Source organism: Crotalus tigris, unplaced genomic scaffold, assembly GCF_016545835.1.
Source record: "Crotalus tigris isolate CLP2741 ecotype Arizona unplaced genomic scaffold, ASM1654583v1 scf7180000023829.5930981, whole genome shotgun sequence".
Lineage (NCBI taxonomy): Eukaryota > Metazoa > Chordata > Lepidosauria > Squamata > Viperidae > Crotalus > Crotalus tigris.
Window position 1 is genome coordinate 2,009,009 of NW_024100213.1, and position 21,020 is coordinate 2,030,028.

General features: G+C 41.4%; 1 protein-coding gene across 5 annotated transcripts in view; it reads left to right on the forward strand.

The window, feature by feature from the left end:
- Nucleotides 1-16,553: 16,553 nt before the first annotated feature.
- PLXNA1 (plexin A1) overlaps nt 16,554-21,020 on the forward strand; it is a 452,635-nt gene continuing 448,168 nt past the window's right edge. For 2 of the 5 annotated variants that reach the window (XM_039321814.1, XM_039321820.1), the window contains exon 1: nt 16,555-16,832. The gene's annotated coding sequence lies outside the window, so the exon portion shown is untranslated. Of the gene's footprint in view, nt 16,833-16,962; nt 17,920-18,290; nt 18,415-21,020 lie in introns of those variants that run through there. The other 3 variants (XM_039321819.1, XM_039321816.1, XM_039321818.1) reach the window with 3 other exon arrangements.

Consider the following 21,020-nt stretch of genomic DNA (forward strand, 5'->3'; position numbering starts at 1 on the left):
CTGCTGCCTGTGGATAGCCCTAGATTGGGCTGATACAGGCAAAAAACTTCTTCCTCCCATATTTGGGCCAACAGGGTTCATCAAAAAACACTCAAGACAAAATTTATTTAAAACAAATAAATATTAATTTTTGATCTTTTTGTGATAACTTTATTAGAGTTTCAGACAAAGAGAATCAAAACTAACAAGCAAATATTTAGACTAAAATAAATAAATAAGGGATAAAGCCAAAAATCCAAAGGAAAAAGGAAAAAAGAGTATACAGAAGCAGCTTCTGATTTTCTTTTACAGCAGCTACAAATATAAAGCAACCACTTGCTCTACAGCAGGGGCTCCCATCTAGGGGTGCTTGGGGGTGCGAGACAATATTCCAGAGGGTGCGAAAACTTGAGTTTTCAAAATTATAGTGTATATGCATAATTTGTTGTTGTTATTTTGAACTTTTGTGAGGGGTGCAAGAATATATCAGAAGCGTTCTAGGGGTACGGGATATAGAAAAGGTTGGGAGCCGCTGCTCTACAGTTACAACATAACTTTCACTTCCACTTTTTTTTACTATTGTTTCTAGTCATCAAAACCACATGTCATAAATTCATTATTTTGTTTCACACAAAAAATGCAAAGGGGTTTTCCCAACAAGCATTAAACCTAAGTTAATGTCTTTTCTCTAATCAAAGCTGTCAATTTAACCATCTCAACAAGTTCTTTTATCTTTACCTCTATTCCTCCATTGTGGGTAGTATCAGGTCTTTTCACTATTCATCTTCTGTTTCAAATTTCAGCAAAAGTTTATATATTTTATCATTAAAAAGTTCATCATTAATACAGAATTCTGTTTCAAACCGAGTCTTACAATCTTTAAAACTAAACATTTTTTATTGACTTTAAATCTTTCTAGTAATTGTTCATAGAAAATCATTGACAAGACTATTATTTAATGTCAAATTTTCTCTTGATTTCCTTTTACATTATCTTTGAGAAAATTCTAGTAAGTTGACCATTTATGTTTAGTTATCATTTCTCTTCTATAATACATTTCTTGTCCTAAGAGCCACAAAGGTATTTTTGAACATAACCTAGGTTTAAATCTATTCCATATTCTCAATATGGCACATCTAAAAGATGGTTTTTACAATCTGCATTGACATTTGTTTTATTGTACCATAAATAACGATTTAACTCAAATTTCAGATCATGTCCTTTCAACTCCAATAATCTTCTATTTCTTAGCATCGTTCATTATGAAGCTTGATTTTTGAATGATCAGAAAAGAGACTCTGCTGAATGGAGATATGGAGAATGGCAGCTGCTTTTACCTAACACAGAACTAGGGTTTCAACACATAAATAGATTAGCAAAAGCACCCTCCCGCTCCTAATATTCCAGCCAGAAGCAAACAGGAATGGATATTGCCGTCATTTGGGGCTTTCTTTTATGCCAGCTGTCTTGGGTATATAGAAGAGCTGGACCGTAACTGATTATATTGATCTGAGATGCCTCAAATCAATGAAAAAAGAATGAAAATGAATGGAATGGGATCGAAGAATCTCGCCTCAGCTTGAAAACTGGTAAATGGGTAGATTTTAAAGAAGCATAATGGAATACATTTAGAATCCATATGGGCCCTCTGTCAAAAGCCATTATTGCAATTCAAGGTATAGTTAGGCACAGAAATTTTCCCATAGTATGCAAGATTCTAAAACCTGGAGGAACTTTAATAGAATAGAGTCTTTGGGTTCTCTAGTTGCTGATACTGCTATGCAAAGGAAAAGATAATTCAAACCTGCAAAGTAAGATTATGTTGGGAACATGAAATGTAAGAAGCATGACTGTAGGAAAGCTCTTCACAGTGAAAGATGAAATGAATCAACTTCCTGATGACATCTTAGGCATCAGTGAATTAGACATCTTAGGCATTAGATGAACTAGGATCAGACACTTCAGTCAGAATATCACACTGTTTACTACTCAGAACACGTAAAACAAGGAAGGAATGGCATTGCTTTCATAGTCAGGAAGGTTATAACAAAGACAATGCACAATGCAGTCAGTGACCGAGTAACATCAATTAGACTTTGTGGGCAGCCCTTTAATCTGAAAATTGTCCAAGTTCACACTCCAATCACTGATACAGCAAAAAAAAAAAAAAAAAAAAAAGGAGGCTGACAAGTTTTATGGTGAAGCTCAATCTGGAATCAACAAACATGCAAGCAAAATATGTTGCTTATGTTTGGAGAGTGGAATGCTCTAAGTCAGAAACATTAAGGAGAAAAATTTAGTTGGGCTGTATGGGATAGGAAATAGAAATGAAGCAACAGAATGATTTATTATTATATACCAACCCAATGATTTTGTTGTTGCTAACAATCTTAACAACATCTCTAAAAATGGACATCACCAGCTGGAATACATAGAAATCAAATTGATATATTATTTTCAAGGAAAACATCAGGAATCACTTTGAAGTCCTGAACCTCATTGACAGGAACCAGAGGAGCTGTAGAATGAATAAAAGACATTGTTAATGATTAATGTGAAAATAGTCCACTGAAGACCAAGTATCAGAAGAATATTAAAACCACACTCATATTCTTCTAATCCAGTCTCCCTGGGTATGTACATACAGATTGCATTATGCTGAGGTTTCTGATAGCTGAAAATGCAAATGGTCTGGAACTTTTTGTAATGAATGTCAGGGAGCACAGTGAGAAAAATGTGTGATTAAGGTTAAATACAAAGAAGGCCAAACTAATGACAACAGATACAGAAAGCAGCCTTAGAACTGCCAATAAAGATATTGAAGTGGTAGAATGCTTGGGCCTTTCAGGACCAACTGTCAATAGTAAAGGGACCAGCAAGTATGCTGAAGAACATAGCATCTGATAGAATAGCAATGAAGCAATTATAGAAAATATTCAGAGATCAGGATGTGTCTATACCTACAGACATCAGACTCACACAGACAAGATTTTCCCTGGGAACTCTATGGAAACAAAAGTTGAACTCTGAAGAAACAGGATAGAAACAGCATTGACGCTCTTCAATATTAGTGTTGGGAAAGACTCCTAAGAATCCCATCAATGGGCAAGAAAACGAACAAATTAATTCTAAAACAAATCAATCCAAAATTCTCTCCTGCTCAAATTAACCCTCAATGGCACCACATCCATTGGAGAGAAGTAAGAAGCGGGGTACCACAAGGTTCCATCTTAGGCCCAGTATTCTTCAATATCTTCATAAATGATTTAGATGAGGGAATTCAAGGGGAACTCATCAAATTTGCAGATGATACCAAACTGGCAGGAGTAGCCAACACCCCAGAAGACAAACTCAGGATCCAAAAAGATCTTGACAAACTTGAATAATGGGCCCTATCCAACAAAATGAGCTTCAACGTGGAGAAAAGCAAAATTTTACATTTAGGCAGGAAAAATCAAAGGTACAATACAGACTGGGTGAGGCCTGGCTCAAAAATAGTAACTATGAGAGGGACCTAGGAGTCCTAGTGGACAATCACGTGACTATAAGCCAGCAGTGTGCAGCAGCAAGCAAAAAAGCTAATACAATCCTGGGTTGTATAAACAAAGGCATAGAATCAACATCATGCAAAGTATTAGTACCTCTTTATAAAACCCTAGTGAGACCATACCTGGAATACTGCAGCCAATTTTGATCACCATATCACAAAAAAGATGTTGAGAGTTTGGAAAAAATTCAGAGAAGAGCAGCTAAGATGATCAAAGGCCTGGAGGCTAAAATATATGAAGAACGGCTGAGGGACTTGGGTTTGGCTAGTCTAAAGAAAAGAAGAAATAGGGAGACATGATAGCAGTGATTCCAGTATCTGAGGGGCTGCCACAAGAAAGAGGGGGTCATGTTATTCACCAAAGCACCAGAGGGAAGGACGAGAAACAATGGTTGGAAACTGATCAAAGAGAGAAGCAACTTGGAATTAAGGAGGAACTTCCTAACAGTGAGGACAATTAACCAGTGGAACAGCTTGCCTCCAGAAATCGTGGGCACTTCATCCCTGGAGTTTTTTAAGAAGAGACTAGACAGTCATTTGTCTGAGACAGTATAGGTTCTCCTGCTTGAGCAGGGGGCTGGACTAGAAGACCTCCAAGGTCCCTTCCAGCTCTATTCTATTCTATTCTATTCTATTCTATTCTATTCTATTCTATTCTATTCTATTCTATTCTATTCTATTTTGGACACATTATGTTATTTGGATACATTATGTTGTTATAACTTATAACAGCTTATTATTATAACTTCTTATAATTTATTATAGCTAGCTTTCTCGATACGTTATAATATTGGTGAAGGAGGAAGGAAGAAAGGCAGGAAAGATTCTGACCTTCCAACAAGGTAGATAGACTTATAGTGGTAATGCATGCCCTATTGGAAGACCTGAAGAGTAGGGTTGGGAATTGGAAAAGTCTATATATGTGGTTGATATGACATCAATCTGATGGCACACAATCAATCAATCAATTAATCATTCAATCAAATCATCCTTGAACACAGCATGTTTTCTGGGCTGCCAAAAAGTTATAATCTAGAAAAGAGGTCCCCAACCTTTTGGGCACCAGGGACCGGTTACCTGGAGATGATTTCCACGGACTGGAGGGTGCGTGGTTTTGTGTGCTGCCTGCATCCTGCCAATGGGGCTTTGTTTGTTTGTGTGGACCGGTTGCTGGCATGCCATGGACCGGTACGGTCCACAGACCAGAGGTTGGGGAACCCTGATCTAGAAGATATCAGATTGTGGGATATTAGTCCACAAATTATGAAGTTATAAAGGTGCTAAAGATCTTATCTTCAGAAAGAATACAAAGAATTTATTTATTTATTTATTTATGGGGAAAATGTCCACAAAAATAAGGGACCAAAGTGTTTGGAGACCGATGCAAAATAGTATCTTTTATTGGCATGCACAACCACAGTGCTGCCTGGAGCCCATGATAAAAGAGCAAAGAAGAATCACAAAATCCACCAGATTACAGGGTCTAGGACTCCAGGCCCTCTGGAAAAGATACAAAGGAGTTGGAAGAGTTTTAAATTACAGTATAACATGACCTTTATTACTGACAAGAAGGATCTGGTAACAACATGGGGTGACTGACTATATGCTGATCTGGTGCTTTGCATTCTGGCTCTTCCAAACAGACTTCCTTTCTATTGATATTGGCACCTTCTAACAAAAAGAATGCCCTTTATTGCACCTATAAACTGACTGTTTTCCTCGTCACAGAAAAAAGCAACCTGGTATTCGTTAATCTGTCTCTTTCTGTTCCAGGATCATTAAGTGGTTTCAGTTTGCCTTTTTACTTTTTTTTTTAAACAAAGTATCACAGCATCGATACATATTTATCAAATTATTTAACAAAAATAAAGTGACAATAAATATAAAATAAATACAAAATATAAAAATAAAGACTTGAGATGGTATTGTTAGAAGTAAAGTCTTCATCCTGGTTCATCCAAGCCGGGAATAAATAAGCAAACATGGCGACTGCTTTGGGAAGGATTCCCGGCTTGGATGAACCAGGATGAAGACTTTACTTCTAACAGTATCATGTCACAATCGTAATTGCGAAATGAAAATACAACTTTATTTAGGGACCTGGGATAGGTTGCTATGAACTATTTGTGCACATAAATTATGTGAAAACTCACCCTGCTTTTTTTGCTGTTGGAATAGAGTATAGTTTCCCTCTTTTTACTGTTTAAGGAACAAGCTGGATAGTCTCCCAATCATTAAAGATTTTAAGAGAAGTATACGATGTGATAGCTCAGCAGGTAGCACTACATGGCTGACCTTGTCTGGAGCTGGTTTGCATTTGGATTTATGTAGGCTGTACAGTAGATTGCAAAATTTAAAAGAGAAATCAGAAGGCATCTCTGTTGTTGCCAAGAAAATGACATGGGAGTGTCCAAGGAATTACTTGCGATCATCTCAAAGGAAAGTGCAGTTTAAGGGAAGAGGTATGGGTGGGAGGCACACACCTTTTATTTTGGGCAAGTGAATAGAGTAAGAGCTCATCCATTGCTAAGGTTCTCATATTTTGAGTGTTCAGCTTAATTCTTAAGCAGTCCTTATGGAAGGCAAGTTATATCTGAAATGGAAAAGTGTCTTGAGGGTAATAACAGTTTCCCACACATTCAACCTGAAAGGAATTTTCCAGTACGCATATTTGCTGATCTTTAGGGTTGGTTGCCTCGGTTTCTAATCCTCTCTTGAATGTACTTTCTGAAAACAAATAATTCCTTGATCAGGCGTGGCAGAAGGGAGAATCTGAAGCTAGAACATATCTGGAATTCCCAGACGGGTTTTAAGTTTGGTCATCCGAAAGACATGAACATGTGTTCATGTGACACTCTGGATGAGGGGACTAAGAAAGATGCAACATTTACATATTAAGTTGAATATTCATATAGAATATGACTGCCCTATATTTTTCCAGAATTCCTTTTTCCTTTCACAGGCAATAATATTTTAATAGCATAACTAGGTTTATTCTGGACAAAGATAGTACCTTTAAATAGGTGCCAGATTCAGTGCCTGCTGGAGATTTGGACAGGGATTTTGTCAATGCTCCTCTTCCTCCTTGCAACTGGGGAGAGGATGCTGTTCCTTTGTACTCTTTTCATGGTCTGTAGGCTTAGAAAAATGAGATGAAGGAGTAGTAGGTCCAGGAGCTTCAGGAAAATGATAAACGGGACCTTATAGGAATGTAAATTCTAGTACTGAAGTAACAAGTTTAAGGAATCCCGCTAAAAATTAATTTGTCCTTGTGCATTTTTCCCCCAAAGCCAAAGATCACTCAGGAACCACACTTAGAGTTCTATTTTCATGCTGCATGGCAACTATATGCATTTTTTTTGTTCATTCCAAAATAAATTGTTTGATGCAGTTTTTTATCTAACAAAATTGCATAATGATATCCTGGTTACCAAATAAGCCATGGATACTACTTCTGGAGCTCAAGTTTGAAGTTATTTATTTATTCAACTTGATGCCATCCAATCCCCATACCTATGGGCAGATCATAATACATCAAGAAAACATTAACACCATATAACAGAGGTAAACAACCCGAGGCAAACAAATGTACTTCAACAAAGGAGAGCAAAATGGTGGACCCAGTGAGCTCACCAACGACTAACTTAACATAGGGGGAATTATCAACCCTGGTCCAGGGCCAGGGAGAACAGGTTTTTATGGCTTTTCAGAATGCCAACAGAATGGGAGTCAGTGGGAATCTCAGTCCATAGGATAGGGGCTATGGTGGAGAAGGCATGTTTCTTGGTTCTGCTTGGTGGCATAGTTCAGTGAAAGAAACCTAGAGCAGACCAATCCTGTCAGTAGGAATTGGCTGGGAAAACACCAGAGGAGACAGGTGTTCCCTCAAATAACTTGTCTCTAGGCGACATAGGACTTTACAGGTCATGACCATTACTTTGAATCTATAGAGACAACATTTCAGATAAGCCCTTCCCAAATTCACATGAAGATAAAAGTGAGGGGGGGGGAAAGCACACTTAGACTTTCAAGAATCTGCTACTATAGCTGCTGCAATAAAAATAAGTCATGATATAGAGGGCGCTGGTTTCTTAGTCTTCTCTACCTTGTCTTGGTGGGTTGTCAGAATTGCACATGGAAGAAAACAGACAAGTATATATGCACGTGTACTGAGATTACTTAGATCTGTCAGTGCTGTACATCGCAGAGCAAAGATCGGTATGCACAGTGCTTTTTTTGTAAAAAAAAAAAAAAAAAAGGTGCAGGAACTCATACATGTCATACAACCCGCCTTGCCTACCCTACTCCGTTCTGGGCCTATGACAAAAAAAGCCCTGGGAATGCAATTATTTCAATCAGATCTTGAAGAATTGGATCCATTATTTCAATAGCACTGAATTTCTTTTAAAAGATTGAGTTGCTACCTAGTACCCAACCTTCCTCCTTTATCATCTGAATTTTGGACTGGCAACAGCATTACAAAATCTTTAGATTCTTTGTGAAGACAGTTTGGAGCCTAACCTCTCTCTAGAAGCAGGAAGACAAGCAGAACCTACATAATTGCCCATCTCCTTGCCTTCCTGTGGATTCCTCTGCACCATTACTTATCTCCTTTCCCTTTCCAATTGCTGCCATGTAGCTGTCCATCCTTTTCATTTCTGCCACTGGTTCCATCTCACCTTGCTGCTCTTCCATTGAAACTTCCTATTGTCTGATCTACAGTAAAGTGAACCATCAACCAATATGCGAAGTGGTGAGGTTCTTACATCATCCTAACCCAGTGGTGGCGAACCTATGGTACGCGTGCCAGAGACGGCACTCGGAGCCCTCTCTGTGGGCACACGTGCCGTTGCCCCAACCTCGCCTCCCCCCACGACCCCCTCACCAGCAGCCCCCCTGGAGGAGAGTCGCCCCTGAAAGTGGCCCACACGGAGCAGGACATGGCAGCCAGGCAGCGTAGACAAGACTCTGCCCTCATGCCCCATCATGCACAGTTGATGCTGTGGGGCGCGGTCAGAGGGTGTGGCCATGACACTGCTGGGCTGCCTGGGCAATCTGCAGTGGGCCCTGGAGGCAGTGAGTGGTCCTATGGGCAGGCGGGGTGGGGGCAGGGGCAGGATAGGAGGTGAAGCAGGGGCGGGGCCAGTTTTTGGGCACTCGGTCTCTAAAAGGTTCGCCATCACTGTCCTAAACCCATGGCTTGCTTAATGAAGTTTTATTAAATAAGCCAGCGTCCACTTACCGGTAATTCACACATCATGCTAAGCAATAAACTATGGTTTATCAACCGTAATGACTGGTTAACCCACTATGTCAAATATAAAAGAACTGCACTATGGATTAATACAGCATGTGATCTTAGCTGCTGCACTGCTCCATTGCTTCTGATTTACTGAAACTCTTTTGCTCTGAACCAAGTATCATTTGCCGAGTTCTAAGGTCACTGAATTCAGTTTACTTATCCAGACTGCCTGTTAACGCTCGGCAAGTGTCCAGGGATGCCACCCCAGGTCACCAACTCACATCCCATTAAAGCATTGTATCCGTTTGTTTGCCTTGTCTCTTTGCCTGAAACTATTTTCTCTCTTCTGAAATGCTACAATGGCCGCAAGGCAATATTTGTATGTTATCCTCTCTAGTGGTGAAGTTGAAAAACTGCAATTCTAGACGTGCATATATTGGGAAGAAAACGATGGAGAGCGTGTAGCTAAAGGGTATTCTGCAAAGCTTGGCTTTACAGTATACCACAATAAGTCTGATTAACAAACTGTCCTATTTGGATTGTCCACTTTTGCTAAGTGGTCTGGTGAATCAGGGCTTAATTTACCCCACTTTCCAACAGCCCCTTTGTAAGTCTCATGGTCAGGATGGGGCTCTTCCTTATCTACCTCTTCTTTCTGAGTTTGCAATTAGAAGAACAACTGGGGGTCTAAATATATATACACATATACACATACACATACACATACACACACACACACACACACACACACACACACACACACACATTCAGATAGGGTCCATGGAAATGCACTGGACATTAAAACCATTTTGAAGATTCTGGGCCCTGGCTTTCAGGTCTTTACCAATGTAACTTTGCTTTCCTGCATCATTCTGCATATAGATATTTGAAATAAGAAATTGACTAGAACAATTGCCCAGGGAAAGGCTTTGGGCTGCTGTTAACATTCCTCCCCGACTCACATTGGCATCACCAAAGCTTGCAGGGCATCACATAGCTATAAAATAGCCTTTCTGTATTCTTACTAGAAAAACGTGAGCTGCAAGCGAGGGCTGGGATACAGCTACAATGAAATAAATCATCCTGCTTGTATTCTCCTACACCTTTTCTAATTCTACCTTCCCCGCCTTCCACGGAGGATATCGTTGCAGATCTCTACTCTCACATTTTAATTGGTTTCCAGAGTCAAATGCCCGCATGTGTAAAACTGCTTGAGAAACAATGAGCTTTATGAGAATTGTGGTGTCTTTTGTCTGAGAATGTTTAAACACACCCATCACTTCATCTTCCCTACATTTACTCCCTTTGCCTGGCCCTCAACCTTCTACCAGCTTTGCATGCAGGCACACACAAACACACACGCACACTCACTACATTGTTGTTATTGATGCTTGTAGTGGTGGTGAGGTGAGAGGGGAAGGTCATGCCCAGCGTGGGAAGCACTTGTTAAATTATGCCAACAAGACAGTCTAGTGACCAGAGAATGAGGCCAATGTGTCTCTTTCTCTTTAACAGATCCTGAAAGTTGAATTTATAAAGGGTGGGAAAGGAATTGTGAAAATTTTTCTCTTCCTTCTCCATTATACTTTAAGAGCTTTGTCTTTCTCAGGAACTCCCCCAAGAGACCAAACCAGAAGCCTCTTTCGACATGAATACCTGACAAGTTTTTAATGTGAAAAGTATTCACTAAATTTAGCCTTTGGAAGTGAAACGGGAGGGGGAGAAAAGAAAAATGAGTGATGGAAAGGTAACCTAATGCTATTTTTTTTTGTTGGAATTGGTTCATTTGTTCTTTTCTCCTCTGTCTTAAAAGCTTTTAAGGGTAGGCGCCGTAATCTATACACAAATAAGCAATGCGCCCAAAGACAGAGCAAGAAAGAAGAGGCACACACACTCACCTGGAAAGAGGGCAGGTTCAATCAGGTCTCTTCAGTGCTGCTACAATCAGGCAGGTATTAAATTTTGCCTCTTCAGGCCGATACACAAAAGGGGAGGGGAGGGGATCAGGGCTTCCATTTAGGAGGGCTATATTTGCTGAATTGATGGGAATTTGGCCTGCTTTCTAAACAGCGCCAGGTTTCCTTGCAAGCTTTAACAGATCTCTCAGCTTTTTGAGCAGCTGCTTTTGTATGTGTGTGTGTGTGTGTGCACGGGCATACACACACGTGTACACATGGGCACATCTGGAGGTTGAATCATAATTTCACTTTTTAAATCTATGAATCTAATGGGATAGAGGTGTTAGTTAAGATTTCTGTTAAGAGAAAAAATCAGTGATGGTACAGGAGCAAAAAGTGTGTGCGCATCCCCATATATTCCTGCAATTGTTGCTAGAACTATAACTGCAATCTCTTCTGGTAAAATCTAACATACGGGTGAAATATATTTTCTGTTGTGGTTTGGGGGTGAGCTGGGGCTGCAAATGCTTCTCCTTTGGGCTCCTTATGTTAAAGTGTATCAGTAAATTGAACATAACCATTTTCTCCTTCAAACGAATGATCTTTACCCATTTAACAGTTAATCCAATGAATGTGATGTGCTTTACTTCACTGATACGTACTGAATTCCTGAGTTGTTTAATCTGGTTCTGTTGATCACAGCTGCAACTCAGACATGTTTAGAAATGTTTGTTATCTTGATAGACAGGTATAGGGTGGAAGGTGAAAGAGAGATAAATAGTTTTAGCTATAGTTCTATACTTGAAGGTGGTTTAGAATTAAAGTCATTCAGTCCTTCATATTTCCAGCAGAACCTTGTTAGCCTGCAAACCTGGATGGCAACTACTATCTGGTCTTGACACTAAGTAGTCCAGGGATCTAACTAGGTGTATAAACAGTAGTACCATTATAAAACATTGTAAGCAAGGGGTTTTTGACATGCAGGACTCCAATCTATATGGTCACTGCATTACTAATATGACAGTGATCACCAAAACAGCAAGTAAAAAAAAAAATGAGCTTGGCCTGCAATTCCTATTGCTCCCTGCCAGTATTATCTTTGGTTGATACTGGTGTTCAGACTAGGAGAATAACTTCTGAAATAGAATTGGAGAACTCCTGAGAAATGCATGTTTGACCTGTTGGATAACAGGAAGGGTACCCTCCCCTGGACCCCAAAACACTCCTGAACTAAGAGTTAAAAACTGGAAATATTTCCTAAAATTAATGACTATGCATTTATTTGATTGTTGAGCTAATGAAAAACCAGCTTTTGCTGTTCTTGGTGATTCTTCTGGTTTGCTTCCCTTGAATGCATAATTTGCTTTTCTTTTTAGCCTGATCTATCTGTGCTCCTCCTTTGCTATTTTACAATCACATTTGCAGCAGGAATGGTTAGTATAACCCAGAGCTATAGATTTCATAATATCTTTAATTAAAGGTGGCATTTGACAATACTGTAACTGTTTTTATTGGGGGCTCCTCTTAACCTCAAGAAATTTGAGCATCTGGTGTATGGATGGAGAAAAGAAAGCATTTCCCAAGTTCTCATGGCAAAATGGGCCAACGTAGGGTGTGCTGTTAGCAATTTGGTCCTCAATCAACCAACCAATCAAGGGAAATATCAGAACTGATCCTGAAGCCTCTTGCATACATTTTTAATAGCTGCCAACTATTTTCCTAGATTCTTATAATACATCAAGAGCAGCAACATCCTGTCCAGCAACCAGGATGTTTATAGGACATTGCTCAGTTATACTGTTGCAAATTATTTTGTTGCAATCCCATATTTATTCAGAAATCCTACAGCATTCAACCAAGCTTTCTTTGTGTTTGGGCTCATACTAAGCCATAGATTGATTCATTATGTGCTATCAGGTTAGGCTTGACTCTTAGTGACCAAATAGATAAGATTCTCTCCAGGAATAGCTTGCTTACCCAGTGGCTACTGAATAAACCATATGCTCATTATGGCTTAGGATATTAGCATATTATGTCAGCTCAACTGTTGTGCTGTGGTTTGAAGCTTTAAATAACCCTGATTTTAGTGGTTGTTAGGGGCTAACGTGCTCTCGGCATCCACAGGATAAAAGCTGTTTGAGAGGTGATTATGATTGGAAGAGGAGCCAACAAATAAAGATTAAAGCTTTCCCCACTCCAGCCCCTCCATTCCTTCACTGCTATTTCCCCACTCCAAATTCCTTGCTTTTTTTCTTTTTGAAGTGACAGAACCCTATTACATGCAATCCCACGACATGCAATAAATTACCTTTGACATTCTTAACTTTTTCTTGAGTATTTATTTTACTCTTGGAAAAGAGCTTGTGTTGCCACAACAGTATTCCAAAAGCCTTTGCTGCTGCTGCTGATTATATGGGATTCCCATCCTTCCTAGAAATGATCAGCCTTATAATGTCAGGGTGCAGACTAATAAACAGAGATAGAGACAAATTAATTTCCCTCAGCAGAGGAAATAGAACTATGAAGGCCCAGAAGAAAAGTCCAATCCAAGAATGATTGCCCACCAATAGGAACACCCCTTCTGAACTGATAAGAGGGAAATAAAGAGGGGGGGGGAGAACAGAGAAGATAAAAGTGGCCAGCACAGAATGCACTTTTAAAGGAGAAATAATAAAGTGAAATTGTAATCAATCTTTTTTATGGCATTTATGATTTTCTACTTACAATGTTATCTCCTTGTTAAGTGACCATAGTGCTGCTGAAACATTGTGAATGGATTGCTCTGAAACATAAAAGGTCCACATCCATTGGCCAAATGGACAAGAGCGAGTAGCTGAAAGCCATATTGTTTTCCCCTTCTCCTTATGCCTAGTATAGAAACAGTCAGGTTGAGGGTATAAAATGGCAGCTGCTCAAGCTGACAGTGCAAACTTTGGCTGGATCTGTTGAGACAGAGTTTATCACTCAACACCTTTGTGCAAATTTGGAAAGAGCCCTAGAACATGTTTGTAAATTAGCTTCCATTTCACACTCATACCTACATTTTTAAAAAGAAAAAAATCCAAGAAGCTCAAGATGTTAGGTTGAGAAACAGATATCCGAGGGACACCCATGGTTAAATGGAGATTTGAAGCCAGCATCTCTGACCTCAGGCTGCTATTCTTATGGAGGCAAAATGGGTTTAATCAGGCTGGATGTTGGACTTTGTGAAGGCAACTGGTGATCTTGAAGATAAGTAGTATCCTAGAATCATAAAATCTGCATAGAAAGCTATTACAATAGAGAATGTGAACACACGCAGAAAGGCTAATCATCTCAGAGACACAGTTAAGAACCAAAGTATCAGATATGACTTTAACTGCCACAAGGAGAGCAAAAACAAAACAGTGAAAACTCAAATGAAAAAAATAGATAATGGAGATGACAGCACAAGTAAGAACCAGCATTTTGGTTTAGATGGGCAGACATTTATTACAGCAACATGGTTAGTTAATATTAATCTCCCTACCATGGAGGACATTGGCTACTTGGGTACTGCAGAGCAACTGGAGTAGATCTTTCCTAAAAGCTTGGCCCAGATGACTGGCAATTATGGAACAATAGCTGTGGCCACCCCCTTCATCCCCCCCAATAATACCCATCTAATTGGGGCAAACTCTGGAACAAATCTGCTGTATGAACGGATGATTCATACTTGACTGATTTTCAATGAAGAAGCTGGAATGAAACGTGATAAGGTTTTTTTTGGCATTGTATCAAGTGGAGAGTTAAACAACCTGATCACTCATCATCTAATATCATTTGAGTGACTCTCAGGTACAGTAAGTTCCCAACATCCATTAGACATTTTATGAAATCATAGCTGTTGAATACCAATTCTTGGAAGGAATCTTTTCCTCTGAACTGTGCAGGGGTTGGGGATATAAATTTAGAATGCTTTTGAGATAGTAGGTAGAATTCTTTGTCGTTTTTTAGAATATTAAAATTCAGGGAGTGGTGGTATAAGAAGAGAAATGGGACAATCAAGATAAACCTCCTGTAGTTTAACCTGCACCTATTATTTGCCAGAAACAGCATCTGTAAAGCAAGAGACCTTTTCCTCTGTTCCAATTCAGACAGATCAGTTCAGCTTGGCCACATAGTCTTTACAAGCAGCCCACTGGCATGTGGAAAAGAAACTTGGAGGTTCAGCCCAGAAGGAGATGGCGTCTGAAGTTACCATTTACTGTGTACAGTAATCCAGAGGCAGAATACAATGTTCACTGCTTTCCATATTTCTAAGTGAATACATATTTTAGGTTCCTGACCTTCACAATGCATGAATAATTGGCCAAACTGGTCTTTTTTTTTTTTTACATATGATAGGTTAACTACCATAATTCACATCAACTAAAGAATCTGTCCAGCATATCTAGAAGGCACCAGGTTGGAAAATGTGGATATTTTCATAAATATAATTTTTGCTGCATATATGTTGTGTTACTTAGGACAGCATTACACCCTGATGTAACACTAGTTGCAAAGTGCAATACAATACTTATCATTAACATATTTTATGAGTTTGGTGCCAGTGAAAAGCTTCCGACTCTTACCTGTTGTTGGTGCTGTAAGCTTGTATAGAAAGATTATTCTGTATTGATGGAAAATATGAGCATTGAAAAAACATTTGCATTTTTGAAATACCATACTTGCAAGATTAATTGCTTCTCTTTGACCCTTGCTCTTTTATGTCCTGGTTCTAAAGAGAAGAAAATCCCATTTCAACAGAATTTGCTTCCCAGGAAACGAGCTTTGGATCTCAGCCTAGTTTGGCTTTGTAAAAAATCAATGGGCGATGGCTTAATGATTTATTGGGGGGAGGGGAAGGGTAAGGGGAGAAGCCCCAGGTGTACCATATTATAAAGAATGGCTACTGGGGGATGGCTGGAATGCAGGTTTCCCTGCCTTATGTTGGAGGGACTTGATATAAGGGTTGCACCCATATAGAAAGTTTAAGGTTTGGTTTTTAACAAAATCAACTGCTCTGCAACACAATTGCTCTGCAAAATGAAACCAACTACAATTCTGTGCACACAGAATAATTGCCATTGGACGTTATATAATTTGCTTCTTAGTAAACATGCACAGAATTATCCTGTATGCTATGATAACTAATTGCTGCTTTTAACAGATTGTTTTTTTGGCCTGTTTTTCATTTGATTTATATGGATTCCGGATTTTATTTCTGTTTTTATTATATGCCACACTGAGAGCTATTAGATACCAGCCCACTAATAAATCTTGGAAATAAATAAATAAAATTAAATACATGTAATTCCTGCTCTAAGCGTCTTTTCAAGGGAATACATCACTCTGAGCATCTTATTAACGAGGAATAAAACACAGAAAAGAGCCATTTTTAAAATCAGTTCCGTATTGAGCGAAAAAGCTTTCGCAATTCAATTCTAAGCTTTATGCCGCACTTGTTTAAAAACAACAACGACAAGAACAACAATTGCAATCGCCTTTTCTTTGGTTGCTTTCTGACCACCCTTACCTAAAAGTTCTACGCATAAATTCCAATGGGATTTATCGACATGGGATTCTGGCTCGCCTCCTTTTTAAAGTGGGAGCGTAGTCCCACTTCTTCTTACTAAGGAGCGACTAGAAAGTCCTAAACGCGACCTGGGCTTGTTCGGAATTCTCCACCTCTCCTTCTCTCCCTCCCTCCCTTGCCCGTCCGTCGCTTCTCCGGTTCTTCTTTTACCTAGGCGCGCATTACCGCTTTAAGGGAATAGGGTGGTGGTGTTGCCCTTTTAAGAAGGCGCCAGCCTCTTGTGGCATCTGGGCCTCCCTTCTCCTGTTCTTCATTCTCTTCTCTCCTCCTCTCGTGCGCGGATACGCACAGATCTGGACGCCCTCTAGAGGCGAAAGCGAGAAGAACTGAGTAGCAGCAGCCCTTTGAATGTGTGTCTCAGTCTGTCTCCCCGGGAAGTCAGAGCGAGGCTGGAGTTCCATTGGAACCCCGCGCCGCATTCCTTTCCATACCGTTCCCTTCATGCTGGGCAGCGGCGGTGGCGGCGGCGGCAGCACGGCCAAGGCTCCAAGCCCCGAGTGGCAGCTGGGGGCTGCTTGGCGTGGAATGTAATAATGGCTGGCTCGTTCGAACCAAGCGCCGATGCAAACTGTAAGTCACACCATCGAACTTTCCTCTTTTGCTCTTTTTTAGGATCCGGTGGTTTTTGTTTTTTTTTAATATTTGTAAGGGTGAGTGTATGCGTGCATACAATTTTGTGTAGGGGGGGGGGAGAAAGGGAAGGTGATTGCAAAAGGAGGGGGGGAGCCCATCGCAGTGTATTTCCCCAGCTTGGCTCCTTAATAGTTGCGCCTCGGACAAGGGGCGACTCATTTAGCCCCGGCTACTGTGAGAGAGGGAGGCACGCGTAGCCCGGGGATCGCGAGTCTTTCTTCGCTCGGGGGAAGCCTGAGCGGCTGTGCCGGGAGAGCTCTGCAGCCCCAGCACGCGGCGAGACCGATTCTGTGGTTTATTTATTTATTTATGGCTCGCCTGCGGGAGCCAAGCGGAGTTTGCTAAATTCTTTGGCTGGGTGGGATCGTTGCCGCTACGCTGCTGTTATTTGGGGTGTGTGTTTGTGATGTGTGTGTGATGTGGTGGGGAAGATCGTAAATTAGGGAGAGCGCGACACACACACACACACACACACACACACACACACACACACACACACACAGAGCGGCGTGGAATGGGATGGGTAGCGGGAGAGAAGGGGCGTTTTGCCTGATAGAAAAGGATTCGCGAGGGGAAATGGGCTTCGGGAGAAAACTGGCTCAGTCCTTTGCCTGAAAAACGTGGCAGGCAGGCAGGCAGGCAGGCAGGCAGACTGGCTGGCTGGCTCGGTGCGGGAAGAGTTGACAATGAGACGTGTGGAGCCTTTGCAATTAAAAAGTGCCCAAAGAGGAAACCGGGAGCCTTTGGAATGGACAAAAAGGGCGTGTGTAGCATAGTAGTTCGCGGCGGCGAGAGGGGAGGACGCGAAATGGAAAAACCTGGACTGGAACCGCGTGGAGTTGTCACAGCTAAGCGCGGCACGGAGGGAGAGCAGCGCAGTCGTTGCGGGGATAGAGAAGATTCGCTTGTTCTTAAAGAGCTGCAAACGCTGTAGCGTTTGTCTGCTGTGGGTCGCTCGGGCTGAAGGCGTGTTGGTTAGGCGAGAACTCCTCCCTGGTACGCCGAGCCTCGGAAGAGAGGAAAGGTAGGCAGGAGCTCGCCGACGGTGTGTGTGTGTGTGGGGGGGGGAACTGCAGCAGAGCCTCAGCTAGGACAAGAGGTAGCGAGGTGCGTGCGTGGCTGTGGGGATGCAGCGTGGCACTCCGGTTGCCTCCACCGTTCGCCCTTTTCTGCATTTGCCGTGCGCTTGTAAATTATTTTTCGGGGATCGCTGCGCCTGCCTGCGGCTTGCTCTGCTGTGAAGTTGTGGGGCGGGGGGGGGGTGAAAGGGAAAGGAGGAGGTTCTGCAAGCCGGATGGCGCCCCGCTCTTAGCCGGAGGCTTTTAAAGAGGGAAGCTGGCTCTGGGAAGACGCGGTCTTCGTAGACTGACCAGAGCGAGCGGAGGGGGCGGGGGTGAGGTCTGGAGTCGCTTCGCAATGCGAAAGTGACTCAACTCCCCCGGTCGCCCGTTCTCGTCGGCAGAAAGGATCCGCCGAAGATTGTCGTGTCATTTCCACCAGCGATGTCCGTCTCGGAGAGGTGAAAAGTTTAGCTACCGAGATTTTCTTCGGGGGGGGGGGAAGGGGGAAGAAAAGGAGACGATGCAGGCAAAGACACCCGGCGAAAAACCGTGCAGATCGAAGGCATCCCGAGACACCAGCGCCAGCAATTCACTGCAATCTTGAAGACCTCCGTTTGCCCATTTCTCCCCCTTCCGCCCCCCACCGCTTCCAATTTGGGGCCAGTTCTCCATTTCTTGCCTCCAGCTTGCCTCGCCCGTCCCTAGTTCACCCCATTAAGTCCCTGGAGTTTAGGCACTTCATCGAGGGGGGGGGGGAAAGAGCACGGAAAGCCCTGGATGACCCCTCTCCTTACTGGAAGCCCCCTCTTTCTCTCCCTCTTCCCCGCTGAAGTTGGAAATCGGGGCTCCCACCAGAATAGGCGGCGTCCAGATGTGGGATGTATGAAGGATGTCCCACTAACTGTTCTCCCGGCGAGGAAACTCGTCCCCCATTATCCTTCGGGAGGAAGCTGCTTTTAGCTTTCTGCTGGTCAGCTTCCTTAACAACCAGCAGGAGCCATACTCTCCAGCCAACAGCAGCCTGGTGGCCTTCTCTGTGCCTTCCTTGGCAACTGGGTGGGGGCTGCGTTGGTGGTTACTGCACCAAGGAGTTTGCTGAGGTCCTCCCCTTTAGCTGAGGTCTGGTCCCAGTTAGATACACAAACGTACACACACATCGTGCACAGATTTGTGCCACAAGAAAGGAGCAGGCTTCTGGAGCCTTTGCATAATGCCTGGAAAATTCACACCTATAGACACAGCACCATCTAAGAGGTTGCCCATTCATGAGTTCTTGCTGATTATGGTGTGGTTGATGTGCTGCCTGCCACCCCAAAGTGAGCCTTCTTGCACAGATGAGAAATTCGAGCTCTATTCAGTGAATGAGTGCCAACTGTGTGTGTAGGCGTGTAGGTGTTATTCATAATGCATATGTATAAGCCTTCACAATAAACAAGGACGGGAGATTGGAACTACCCTGAACCTCTATGGGAAGGCAGAGCTGTATCCAAAAAGCATTTGATTTTTTTTTTAAAAAGCCCATTAATATCCTGTGTAGTAAAATTAGCACCTGCTTGCATTTTTTAAAGACTAGCTTTCCTAGGGTCATTGATTGTGTCTCTGGGGGTATGCATGTGCATGAAAGTGCCTGTGAATCTAGCATCCGTGTTTATGGCAAACGTGAGTCTCTAGCACATTTGGAGAGGTTTTGAATATTCAGATGTAAGCTGAATCCAAGTAATTAAGATTTTTTGAAAAATCCTTCCTCCTCCAATGCTTGTATACACTAGTTATCCCCTTTTATCCACTTAATGTTTTGATAATCTTGGCAGTGTGTTTATAAATATTGATTTAGCCTGTAGTTTTTGTGCATACATTCTTGAGAATCAGTCCCATTGGACTCAGAGCTTGTTTTAGAGGAGACATGTTTGGGACTGCACTTGGATGTCTGTACTCACCACTGGCTCTGACAGTAGCAATTTAAGATAGGATTAAAACAGAATTTACATGTGATTAGTAGTAGGAGAGAATAAATCTAATTAAGAATAAGGGAGCAGTGCAAAACTGAATTTCTTTTCCTCTTGTGCCTGCAGTTTGCAGGGTAGCATCATCAGTGTTAAAAAAAAAACCCTTTTAGGGATGTTTGGGGAAGAAAAGTTTAGATTTAAGAAGCACTTTTCCTTCCATTTGAGACGAAATCGGTAAGATTTTTTTAGGAAACATTTGATTATTGCCTCTTTAGTAGAATAGAAATTATGCTTCTGGATTTACAAAAGAAGGGGAGAGGGAGAAAGAAGAGTGTGGGATGAGCAAAAGCTATTGACTGCCCTAAAGAATATTTGTTCGAAAATACCTATCTCTCAGTATAATATCTGATTGCTTCCTGAACAATCTCAAGGTCTTTTGTATGTAGTCAGAGGGAAAAAAAACGAATGACTCAGTATCTCTTTTTTGAGATACTGGTGACCAAAGTGTAAAGTGAGGAAGTTAAAAAAAAAAAAAATAGCAGACCAAATAAACCAAAAAAAAATAAAAAATAAAAAAAATCAACCCACTTGCATGCTGTGGCAGAGATAATTAAAGTAGGCTATAAAGAAAAGAGGCATTTATTTTACTTAAATTTGTGGGTTCAGACTTTGTTTGCATAGTTCAACTTGCTTTATATTAGTAAATTACAGTGCTAGCAGCGCTGCTGAGACAATGTCAAGTCTGTGTGGGTGGGAAAGAAGTTTGGATCCAAAATATGTGATCGCATAACAGAGACATTGGGAGGAATGCTAGATTGGCTATTCATTGCCTCCCATTCTGGATCTTTGTTTTTGTTTTCTTGATGCCATTCTTTAAGTTATCTATTTAGGAAAATAGAGGTGTGCTGTGTGTGTGATAGATTTCATAAAATAATAGCCAGAGTGTGGCCCTTCTCTTTCACAGTTGGATTTCTGGATATTTTATGTGTGGTGTGGTAGTAAGGATTTTAGGGATGCTAGACAAAATATAAATTTTACTCTCTTCCATGCTCCAGTGGATTCTTATTTCTTCTTTGTTTATATACTTTGTATGCACAGTTATCTTCAGTGTTTGGTAT